This window comes from Saccostrea cucullata, unplaced genomic scaffold (assembly GCF_032062105.1).
Source record: "Saccostrea cucullata isolate Sc308-1 unplaced genomic scaffold, CSIRO_AGI_Scuc_v1 ctg1883, whole genome shotgun sequence".
NCBI classification, from domain to species: Eukaryota; Metazoa; Mollusca; class Bivalvia; order Ostreida; family Ostreidae; genus Saccostrea; species Saccostrea cuccullata.
The window spans coordinates 3,660-15,443 of record NW_026920232.1 but is presented as its reverse complement, the minus strand read 5'-3'; the positions used below and the strand labels follow the sequence as shown (position 1 = coordinate 15,443).

Here is an 11,784-nt window from a genome sequence, read left to right as displayed (position 1 = left end):
CCCCTTGTTCCAATGAAAGGATCAGTCAACTGTTGTTCAAACTGTCTGAATACATAATTAGCAATAAAATAACAAACAAGATTTCATTCATTGTGAACATTTTCAAAGAAACTGATGTATTGTGCTATTGTTATTTTCTTGTTCGGATGCATCAACTGACACATTCGGTCGCGTAAATGATTTCAATCGTACGCCAGCTAGATGACATTCGAGCTATCGTTCGATGCCATAAAAAGTAGAAAGAGTCGCAACATCTATTGACGTATGTTACGACGAACCATCATCTGGGAGGAAAGAAAATCTTCTCCTGAAGTTATGTGAGGAAGCCAGATGTTCCTCCATCGTGGAGACCCGTAGACACCGTTCAGATATGAAGTGGTTCGATTCCCAACCCACCATCCTCCTTCAGTGAAATTATGAAAAAAGGATTCCGACTCCTCATCGATATGATCTGGTGTTTTAAATATCAGATGATTTCCTAAAAATAACAATAAATATGAAATGGTTTAGTAAATATTAGAAACTGGACCCTTGTTAGAATTCAACAGGCAACTAATGTAAAAGATAATATTCAGAACTCGTACATGTAGATTTTTATATACATGCATATATAGTAAAATATGAAATAGCATCAATTTGTCTATATCTTTCTCAGTATTCTTCAATTTATCTGATTTTCATGGCACAGCACAGGTATATCATAATCTTACAAAGGATCATTCCTTGTAATGAGACACAATGATCCCTACCGAAAAAGTATGAAGATTGAGGCATTTTAGCAGTAACAAGGTTTTCACTTCATATATGTTTTAATAAAAATAAGTGTAGCTATAACGAATATATTTTGGACACATCTTTTAAATGCATCAGTTGAATTGAATACAAGTGACATTATCGTTGTATGACTTACGTTTCTTATCTCTTATGACAAATGCCTTAAGGTCCATTGGCGTCAGGGTGAATTCAGTGGTATGTAAAAGCTCAGCGTTATCTTTAAGGTTTTTGTTTATTCTCCCAATGGAAGAATCTCTCCAGTCACTCCAATACAAACTAGAGGTACTGTGAGCAATGAGCTCACTATATGGTACCCCCGCCTCCCATAATGTCGATGTGTTGCTTTATATTGTTTTACGGTAATGTGTAAAGAGGAATAACTCGTCCTATGAAGTGTTATCCAGAAGCTTCTATTATGTGACGTCATAGGTAAACAAAAAATGGCAATGTCCATGTTTTGCTCTGGGAAACCTACAATACGTGTCGAATAAAAAAGTAAAATAGGAGGTGCACAATGGCAATATGTAATAAAGATTCTGTGAAAGTTTCATTAAATTTCACTCAGTAGTATAAGAGGAGTTGCGGATAAGAGAAAAAGCGTAACAGACGGACGGACGGACGGACGTACAGACGGACGGACAGATGGACGGACGGACGGAAATCCCGATCACTATATACCCTCCCGCTTTTCAAGCGGGGGGTATAATAATCTCCTAAAACATTGATGTCTGAGTGAAAATTAAAAGTAAAACTTAAAGATAACAATGAGTGACTTTGCAATTCGTAAATTGAAAAAGAATGTTTCTTTAATTATCCAATTTAACGCCTCTATACTGATTAATATCAGGATTGATTGATTGTATATTGTTTAGCGTCCCTCTCGAGAATTTTTCACTCATATGGAGACACCACCACTTGCCGGTGGATAGCTACAAATTTTAAACTATACTCGGCACTCAGTTAATACGGTCTCAGCCGTAGGACCGGTCTGCGCGTCCCACAGTGAGATTCGAACGCGCGGCGAAAGGATTGACTCCTTACTTCGCGAGACTCTAGAGCAGACGCTCTCACCACTGCGCCACTCGGGAGACAATAATATTAGGAACTTCTTAAAACTGTTAGGAACTTCTTAAAGCTGTAAGAACTGAGAATTACATTGAACAAAAGTCTTTGCTTTTTCAGATAGTAGTGCAGAAGTTCAGACAAAAATAAATATAACAGACAGGAATCCCCTTATAGACCTTTTTCCTATGACATATTTTGTCTAGGACTTATTCCCCTTAGCTGCCATATTGTAGGGCAACATATCCAGATCCCTTCATTTTTCAACCAAGTTCAATTTGTTATACTGGTTAATGAGGTAAGATAACATTATTTTTCTTATGAATATACGTTTGTTTGTCAAGGCTTCTATTAAGGTAGGATTCTTCTCTGGTTTCTGACTAGATGAAACATTCAAAGTATATTTGCTTATATGTCTTATATATTGAGGTGTAAGGAATTTAAAAGACCATATTTTTCTTTCCTCATCACAATTGTACAACTTTAAATAGAAATGGTAAACCGCGTTTGAAAACTAGCAGGGACTATATTTTTGGTGGAATGGTGGCGTATAAAAATATCTTCTTTTCTGCCTCTCAAAATTATAATAGAACAATGAATTTAGTTATAATTTTTACACAGTCGAAGAGTTGGAGAAATTTTCAATGTAAGTTAAATTAATAATGAGGGACTAAACTTTCAAAATATTTCAAACAAATATGATTTTTCAAACAAACTACAACTTTATTAGCTTTTAAACGTTTCCTATCAAAGTGAAGATTTGAGCCAAAAATCCATAAAAAGTATTTTTTCTCTCTTAGCAAACGATCAAAACTTTTCGTTTTTGTATCATTTTGTACATTTATAAGACTACTTTATTATATGTGAAAATAAGAAAAAGTTAAATATAGGAAGCATATGAAAATAACTAATATATCCTAAAAAATTATGAAAAACAGAGAAAATTCGGATTAGCCAATGTCCAGTTAAGTTAAACTATTTATGTAAATTTGGTAATATCATGCTATAGACCCGATATAGTAATATGTTTTCATGTAAAAAGAACAATCACTTAACTTTTGAAATAGAAGTAGGTATCACATGATTGGCAACAGTTATTTTTTATTCTTAATGTCAAGGAAACCGATAATGACCTTGACCTGACCTTGCCTCCAATATAAAACGGTCAAATTTAATTTCACTGATACTATCACTTACTGATATTGTCTTCTTGATTCTGTGAAAATTTCATCAATTTTTAATTATTAGAAATATGAGAAGAAAAATGTAAATATTTTCCCACATATATTCCTTGCATGAATATTTAAAATTGGTCGCTCAAAGAAGGAAATTCACTACTTTGCCCTACAAGATGGCGGCTGAGGGGAACAACTCCTATGCAAAATATGTCATAGGAAAAGGGCTATAAGATTTCCTCAGCTAAGGACTCATATGATCGAGGTTATTATGATGAATTATGCCCCATTCAAGTCTTGAATTGGTCAGAATTTACAAAAAGAATATACGGTACTTTCTTAAATTGGATAGAAAACTAGTGCTAATTGTAACGGGAACCGTTACAGATGTTCCCCAAACGCTCCCCAACTCCCTTCTCGTGCCATATATTTCAAATTTAAGCAATGCAGGCGTGCGCATGTGATTGCATGAGCGTAATGACGATATCATCTTGTCTACACTATTTTACTCATATGCACGTGCACGCGCGTGCATGATGACCATACCTTCTTGTAGGTGTCCATTATGTCTGTCTATGTTCTTAATCCCATCCTGTTTGGTTGAAAAACAAGGGAGTTATAGCCATTTAAAGTTTAAGCCAATCAGATTGCAACGCACGTGCATGCGCGTGTTTTCATGACAATTATTATATATCATATTGTAGGACATCTTAAAGTATGCCTATGTTTTAAATTTCAAAGCATTTTGTAAATAAACAGAAAAGATATTGAGATTTTTTGTTTCAGCCAATCAGAGCAAAGCACACGTGCACGCACGTGCATGCATGTGAATTGTGACCAAACCGTCTTGTAGGAGTCCTTTATGTCTATCAATGTTCTAAATCTCATGCTGTTTGGTTGAAAACCAAGGGAGTTATAGTCATTTAAAGTTTCAGCCAATCAGATTGCAGCGCACGCGCATGCGCGTGATTTGATGAAAAATTTTGCATATCATATTGTAGTACATCCTAATGCATGTCTATGTTATAAATTTCAAAGCATTTCATCATAAAACAAAAAAGATATTAAGATTTCTGTTTCAGCCAATCAGAGCAAAGCGCACGTGCATGCGCGTGAGTTCATGAAAATTTGACCATGTCATCTTATCTACACATCTTATATATCATTATATAATGAGTTTCAAAACATTTTATCAAAAAATATAAAAGTTACAACCATATTAAATATATCAGTCATTTTACTCATTGCACGCGCACGCACGTGCATGCGAATGCGCGCAAAATGACCTTCGTTCAGCACATCTACACAACATGCCTACTAACCCTAAAAAGGTTTTAACTTAGTTTGGTGAACAGTTTCTGAGAACACTTCCGGACAAAAAAGTACCGGAGAAGAAATAAGAAGAAAAAAGAATAATAATAATAACTAGTGCTAATTGTAACGGGGACCGTTACAGATGTTCCCCAAACGCTCCCCAACTCCCTTTTGGTGCCATATTCCCTGTTATCTCTATTAAATAAGAAATACTTTTTGGAATTTAGACTTAATCAAGGTCTTCCAAGAAAAATACAAAATATATTTAAAAAAAAAATAGGCATTGCACGCGTGTTCATGTGCGTAACGACCATATTATCTTGTCTACACTATCTAAAATTTTAATAATATCAAAGCATTTAATCCAAAAGTATTAAAAAATGCACTCATTCGAGTGTATTTTTTTTATTTTACTCATTTCACGTGCAAGCACGTGCATAATGACTACAACTTCTTGTAGGAGTCCCTTATATTTATCCAAGTTCTAAATCCCATCCTGTTTGGTTGAAAAACAAGAGAGTTATAGCCATTTGAAGTTTCAGCCAATCAGATTGTAGCACACGTGCATGCGCGTGATTTCATGAATTTTTTCATATCATATTTTAGTGTATCGTAATGCATGACTATGTTTTAAATTTCAAAGCATTTCGTCAAAAAACAAAGGAGATATAGCCATTTAAAGTTTTAGCCAATCAGATTACAGCACGCGCGCATGCGCATGCTTTTATGAAAATTTTAATATATCATGCTGTAGATCTTCATAATGTAGGACCACGTTCAAAATTTCAAAAGATTATGACAAGAAACAAGAAAGATATTGAGACTTTAGTTTCAGCCAATCAGAGCAAAGCGCACGTGCATGCGCGTGAGATCTTGCTATTTTGACCATGTCATCTTGTCTATACCACTAATGTATCCTTACATAATAAGTTTCAAAGCATTTTATCAAAAAATAGAAAAGTTCCGACTATATCTATTATATTGGTTATTTCAAGTGTTGCACGTGCGCGCTCTTGCAAGCACGTGCACGCAAAATGACCTTGATTCCGCAAATCTGCATAACATGTCTACTTACCCTAAAAAGGTTTTACCTACCTCGGACGAACAGTTTACAAGATCATTCCCGGACAAAAAAGTACCCAGGAAGAAGAAGAAGAAAAATAATAATAATAATAATAATAACTAGAAACTCTTGTTGCTACAGCAACAAATAAGGTCTTCCGTTCTCCTCTATTAATCTGCATGCAGGATGTTTTTTTTCTATTTTAAAAAAGACAGACGTATAATAAACTAGTAGACTAATTGTTCAGTGAACAATTATCGGCATTTCCACCTTTTAAAGTATTTCAATATCATTTGGGCTGAAAAAAGTAGAAAAAAAAGCAAGAAAATAAATAAAACAGCTAAATTCTCATTTCACTACTAGGATTTTAGATCGGGCTCGCAGTTGGTATAAATCTACTCTAAACAGACTTCCTGGATTATACGAGTCGACTCGGGGACAACCATGATTTCATTGATCACGCAAAGAGAGCACGTTCAAAACATTGTAACACGCTCCTAGGTGTATATATGAGCTTGAATGAGATTGTTTTCGAGTTAAGATGTAAGGGGTAGGGTCTGATTAAAATTACGATATACCTAATAATATGAATAACATGCATTTGATCTGCGCATCAAGACGGAAGCGTAAGTGAAAACGTTGTGAAATGTCCGATGTGTACCTGCATCATATGCATTATACATGTATTAAAGAGATGTTTGAAAATATCCGATTTGAGTTGTTTTATGTTTGAAATGGATGGCGATAAATTATTTAAGAGCATGTGAGAAACATGAGCGAGAGATGCAAGGCAGTTTGTAATTATGGAAAAGGAAAACAGAGATCGGGTTCGGGTTTTAACACTCCTGACCGAAATAGGCATGAAATTCAATGTAAGTAGCATAAATAAAATTCCAAACATGTAATTCTAGATGGGAAACACAGGGAAGAAACGTGTATTTCTTTTTACTATGCTGAAAGTCGCTATTTCTTGGGATTGTGTTATTCTAGAAAAAAAAAATCAAATTTCAAATGAAATCAAGATTCATTCTATTAATATTAAATCCGAATAAAATTAAAATAAATTCCATACACTAAAGAAAGCAAGAGTACTTGGTATTAAAATGTCGTAATAGAGGAGGAGAATCGAATGATATTAACAAAAATTGCAAAAATAGCCAATACGGGCTTTGATTAATTTTTATGCTCAGCAATACAAAATTTCAGACAGAAAAAAAATGCAGATTTTGCCGATTTTCCCTAGAATTTCATTATATTTTAGAGACTCACCTTAAAACTCTCAGGACACTTTCTTTAAGGTCTTTTCTTGCTTTTACTCCGAATCTTATGTCGATTTATTGTGTCGTTTGACTTATAGACATTTTCTCTATACTGCTGTTGATTTTTTTTTAAGAAAGGAGGGGGGATATAAGCATTTGTTAGAGTAAGAGTTGCAAATACCTCAACGACATTAAACTTGATTGTGACCTTTGGATCAATAGGGGGTCATTTATCAAGGTCAAGGTCATCCAAAAAAGAGAGAGAGATAAACTTGAGATTAACACTTGAAGCTGAATCTAGATAAAAGTAATGAATATTTCTTTATTACTTTTTGAGTAAAAGGTCAAGGTCAAATATCAAGGTCAAAGGTCAAGGTCATTTGGATTTTAAGCTTAAATCGACAATTTCTCTAGTTTTCCAATGACCTTGACCTACTCTTCAAGGTCATAGGTCAAAACATCTCATGCAGTTGTGAGTCATGGACATTTTCTCTACACCACGCCGTTCCAAGCGAGGTAACTCCAATTTATCTAAGCTATCTAAACTGCGTAGAAATTGATTTGGTAGGGAAAAATCGCTATTTCAATTAATATTCAATGTAAATAAAATTGAAATAAACTCTACATACAAAGGAGATCAAGAATACTTGGTATTAAAATTTCGTATTTGAGCAGGAGAATCGAATGTTATTGACAAAAAGTGAAGAAATACCCAATGCAAGCTTTAATTAATTTTCGTTTTCATCAGCACCTAAATTTCAGACAGAAAAAATATAGTTGTTGCCGATACTCATTAGAATTTCATTATATACTTCAGAGACTCACTGTTAAACACTCAGGACACTTTCTTTGATGTGTCTTCTACAGCAATCCTTAAATTTCATGTCGATCTATGGCGTCGTTTGAACTGTAGAATTTTTTTTTAGGTTCCTATTGATTTACAAGAAAAAGGGGGGGTATATAAGCATTTGTTAAAGTGAGAGAAGTAAACATTCCCACGGACTCAAGCTTGATTGTGACCTTTGGGTCAATGGGGTCAAAGGTCAAGGTCATTTATCGAGGTCAAAGGTCAAGGTCATCCAAAAACCTTTTAAACTCGACTTTAACACTTGAAGCTGTATCAAACTAAATATAAAAAAAATAACTCTTGGGTAAGGGTCAAGGTCAAAGGTCAAGGTCAAACATCAAACTCAAAGGTCAAGGTTATGTGGCATATTTAAGCAATTTAAATACTTTTCCAATGACCTTGACTTTTTGATCTTTGGTGTTGTTTTATTTCTTATAATTGTAAGTTTTCGTTGTTTTTATTTTTTTTTTATTTATTTTTGGTGGAGCTGACATATTTCAAAACTCCTAAATAGATGCAATAAAGTAATGAAAAAAAAATTGGAAAGAAAAAAGTTGGAATTTTCGATTTTTCAAATTAATCCTGTAACGACCGGAAGTGACGGCGGAGACATTTATCCCTACATGTGTATATCTGTTGTTCACTCTTCAAGGTTTATTATTCATATAAGTTAAGTTATGTTAACTACTCAGTTGGAGGATAGGAAATCATGAGACCGGAAATCAATTTTTAACAGATATTTCTAGTTACTCTAGACAATTGCAGTCTGAATTACATGTTCTAAAATCATTTCAAATACTCTTTCTATAAAAGATATTTATGGGATAGTATGATATTCAATTTATGCAGTTTTTCTCTCATAACCGGAAGTTGCCGTTTTTGTTTCTGGTGGGACGGACGTATATCAGAACAACCAATAAGATGCAATAATGTGATGCCGAGAAGTATTCCAAAAAGAAAAGCTGAAATTTCTCATTTCTTTTATCACTTCCTGTGACGACCGGAAATGACGGCGAACGATCTTAACCCTTATGAGTTTCCTAACTTATCAAGATCTATTACTCATTCAAGTCTGGCGTCTCCATCTCTTACCGTTTCCGAGATCTCTTTGTTATAACTTCTCATATTGAGGACAGAAAATCACGCGACCGGAAGTGAATTTTACAAAGATATTTGAGGCTACTGTAGACATAAGCAGTCTATATAACATATCTAAAAATCACTACAAATACTTTATGTATAAGAAATATTTATGGGAAAGAAAAATACACAAATTATGTAGTTTTTCTCTTATAACCGGAAGTTGTCGTTTTAGTTTCCGGTGGGACTGATATATTTCAAAAATACAAATAAGATGTTATAATGTGATGCAAAAAATGTTTCACGCAAGAAAAGTTAAAAATTTTGATTTTTGGATCACTTCCTGTGACGACCGGAAGTGACGGCGGACGATCATATTCCAACTGAACTTGCCTGCTTATCAAGATCTACCACTTACATAAGAGTGGTGCCTTAATCTCTTATCGTTTACGAGATCTAGCTATGATAACTTCTCATTTTGAGGACAGAAAATCACGCGACCGGAAGTGAATTTTACAAAGATATTTGACGTTACTGTAGACATCTGCAGTCTAAATAAGATATCCAAAAATCATTTCAAATACATTACGTATAAAAAATATTTATGGGAGAGAAAAATACTGAAAATATGCAGTTTTTCTCTTATAACCGGAAGTTGTCGTTTTAGTTTCCGGTGGGACTGATATATTTCGAAACTACAAACAAGATGCTATAAACTGATGCAAAGAAAGTTTCAAAAAAGAAAAGTTGAAATTTTCGATTTCTTTAATCACTTCCTGTGACGACCGGAAGTGACGGCAGACAACCTTACCCCAATTGGTTTTGCCTACTTATCAAGATCTATTAATCATATAAGTTTGGTGTCTTAATCTCTTACCGTTTCTGAGATATGACTCGGACAAAACTTTTTTGAAAAAAGCAGAAATTGGACATATCTGACGACCGGAAGTGACTTTTGAAAAACTGAAAACTGCATCTGAAAGATATTTCTACTCTCCATCATCCCTGCAAATTTCATGAGAATCCGTCCAGTCATCTCTGAGAAATCGTCAAAACAAAAAGGCAAAATAATAATAATAATAATAATAATAATAATAAAAAGAAAAAACAGTAGAATCTCTATAAGGTCTTCCGTCTGAAACGGAAGACCTTAATAATAAGAAACAGAGTAAAAACAATATGTTCCCCAACTTCGTTTGGGGAACATAACTAATGCTAATTGTAACGGGAACCGTTACAGATGTTCCCCAAACGCTCCCCCAACTCCCTTCTCGTGCCATATTCCCTGTAAGTTTCATTAAAGAAGGCAAAATCTATGCATTTAAGACGTAAACAACGTTTTCCCAAAAGTATACCAAGTATTTCAAATTTAAGCAATGCAGGCGTGCGCATGTGACTGCATGAGCGTTATGACGATATCATCTTGTCTACACTATTTTACTCATTTGCACGTGCACGCACGTGCATGATGACCATACCTTCTTGTAGGAGTCCATTATCTATGTCTATGTTCTTAATCCCATCCTGTTTGGTTCAAAAACAAGGCAGTTGTAGCCATTTAAAGTTTAAGCCAATCAGATTGCAGCGCATGTGCATGCGCGTATTTTCATGACAATTATTATATATCATATTGTAGGACATCTTAAAGTATGCTTATGTTTTAAATTTCAAAGCATTTTGTAAAAAAACAGAAAAGATATTGAGATTTTTGTTTCAGCCAATCAGAGCAAAGCGCACGTGCACGCACGTGCATGCATGTGAATGGTGACTATACCGTCTTGTAGGAGTCCTTTATGTCTATCTATGTTGTAAATCCCATGCTGTTTGGTTGAAAACCAAGGGAGTTATACTCATTTAAAGTTTCAGCCAATCAGATTGCAGCGCACGCGCATGCGCGTGATTTCATGAAAAATTTTATATATCATATTGTAGTACATCCTAATGCATGTCTATGTTATAAATTTCAAAGCATTTCATCATAAAACAAAAAAGATATTGAGATTTCTGTTTCAGCCAATCAGAGCAAAGCGCACGTGCATGCGCGTGAGTTCATGCAAATTTGACCATGTCATCTTATCTACACATCTTATATATCTTTATATAATGAGTTTCAAAACATTTTATCAAAAAATATAAAAGTTACAACCATATTAAATATATCAGTAATTTTACTCATTGCACGCGCCCGCACGTGCATGCGAATGCGCGCAAAATGACCTTCGTTCGGCACATCTACACAACATGCCTACTAACCCTAAAAAGGTTTTAACTTAGTTTGGTGAACAGTTTCTGAGAACACTTCCGGACAAAAAAAGTACCGGAGAAGAAATAAGAAGAAAAAAGAATAATAATAATAATAACTAGATGCGATCTCGTTGCGAGCAACGAGAAGGTCTTCCGTCCGAGTTGTAGAGATATAATTAAACGAGCAATATCTGAAAATTATAATTTTCGATGAAATTCATCAAAAGCAGGAATTTATCGTAATATCCGATTATCGTATTATCGGAATGACTAATACAGCGTAAAATAGAATTCCGGTTAATCTGATCGACTTATATACCGACAAATAGGAATGTTCTAGAATAATGACGTCACATGCGCAATTAGGATGCGCGTACGGTTCAAATATTCAAAATGGAGGATATCAATATATAAGCTGTCATATCATTGGTTGACCAATCACAGCCATCGTTAAATGTCCACCATTGTAACTAAATATAAGCTGTTTACTTCTAAAACGCGAGGACATGTTCTGTCAAAACAGAATGCTTATAGATATGAGCTAATAGTTTCTGAATTAGTGCATTAAAAATCACAAGAAATATACCGTTGGAAACCTCTCAAAAAGATCTATATGATAGACTGATCTATCGAATAGGTGTGATAGCTTCAATGAAATTAAATATCAAATTAAACAACTTCTTATCGCCTTTATTTGTTTCGACGCTAAGAAAGTAAATTTAATACATTACACACACTTATCTACCACAATTACACTAAAGCAGTAAAACGGAAATTAAGTTTTAAGATTGTCAGTGAATTGCAGCGTACTGAAGGGTGAAAGTCCATGTAGTTTTTTTTACTTGTCATGTATCATTTAGTCAAACGCTCAGCTGCCTCCATAAACCCCTACTCGCGAAATGGCGGAGTTGACAGAGACAGCCGCCATCTTGGGTCCGCTTCAGATTTTCAAATATAAATATCTAG

At 34.4% G+C, this 11,784-nt stretch overlaps 1 long non-coding RNA gene across 1 annotated transcript; it reads right to left on the bottom strand.

Annotated features, from left to right (window-relative positions):
* Positions 1 to 240: 240 nt before the first annotated feature.
* Positions 241 to 1,007, bottom strand: LOC134245418 (uncharacterized). The gene is made up of 2 exons (XR_009987423.1): positions 911 to 1,007; positions 241 to 478 (listed from the first exon to the last, which is right to left on the bottom strand). It is a non-coding gene; the product is annotated as an uncharacterized LOC134245418 (long non-coding RNA).
* Between the last annotated feature and the right edge of the window lie 10,777 nt (positions 1,008 to 11,784).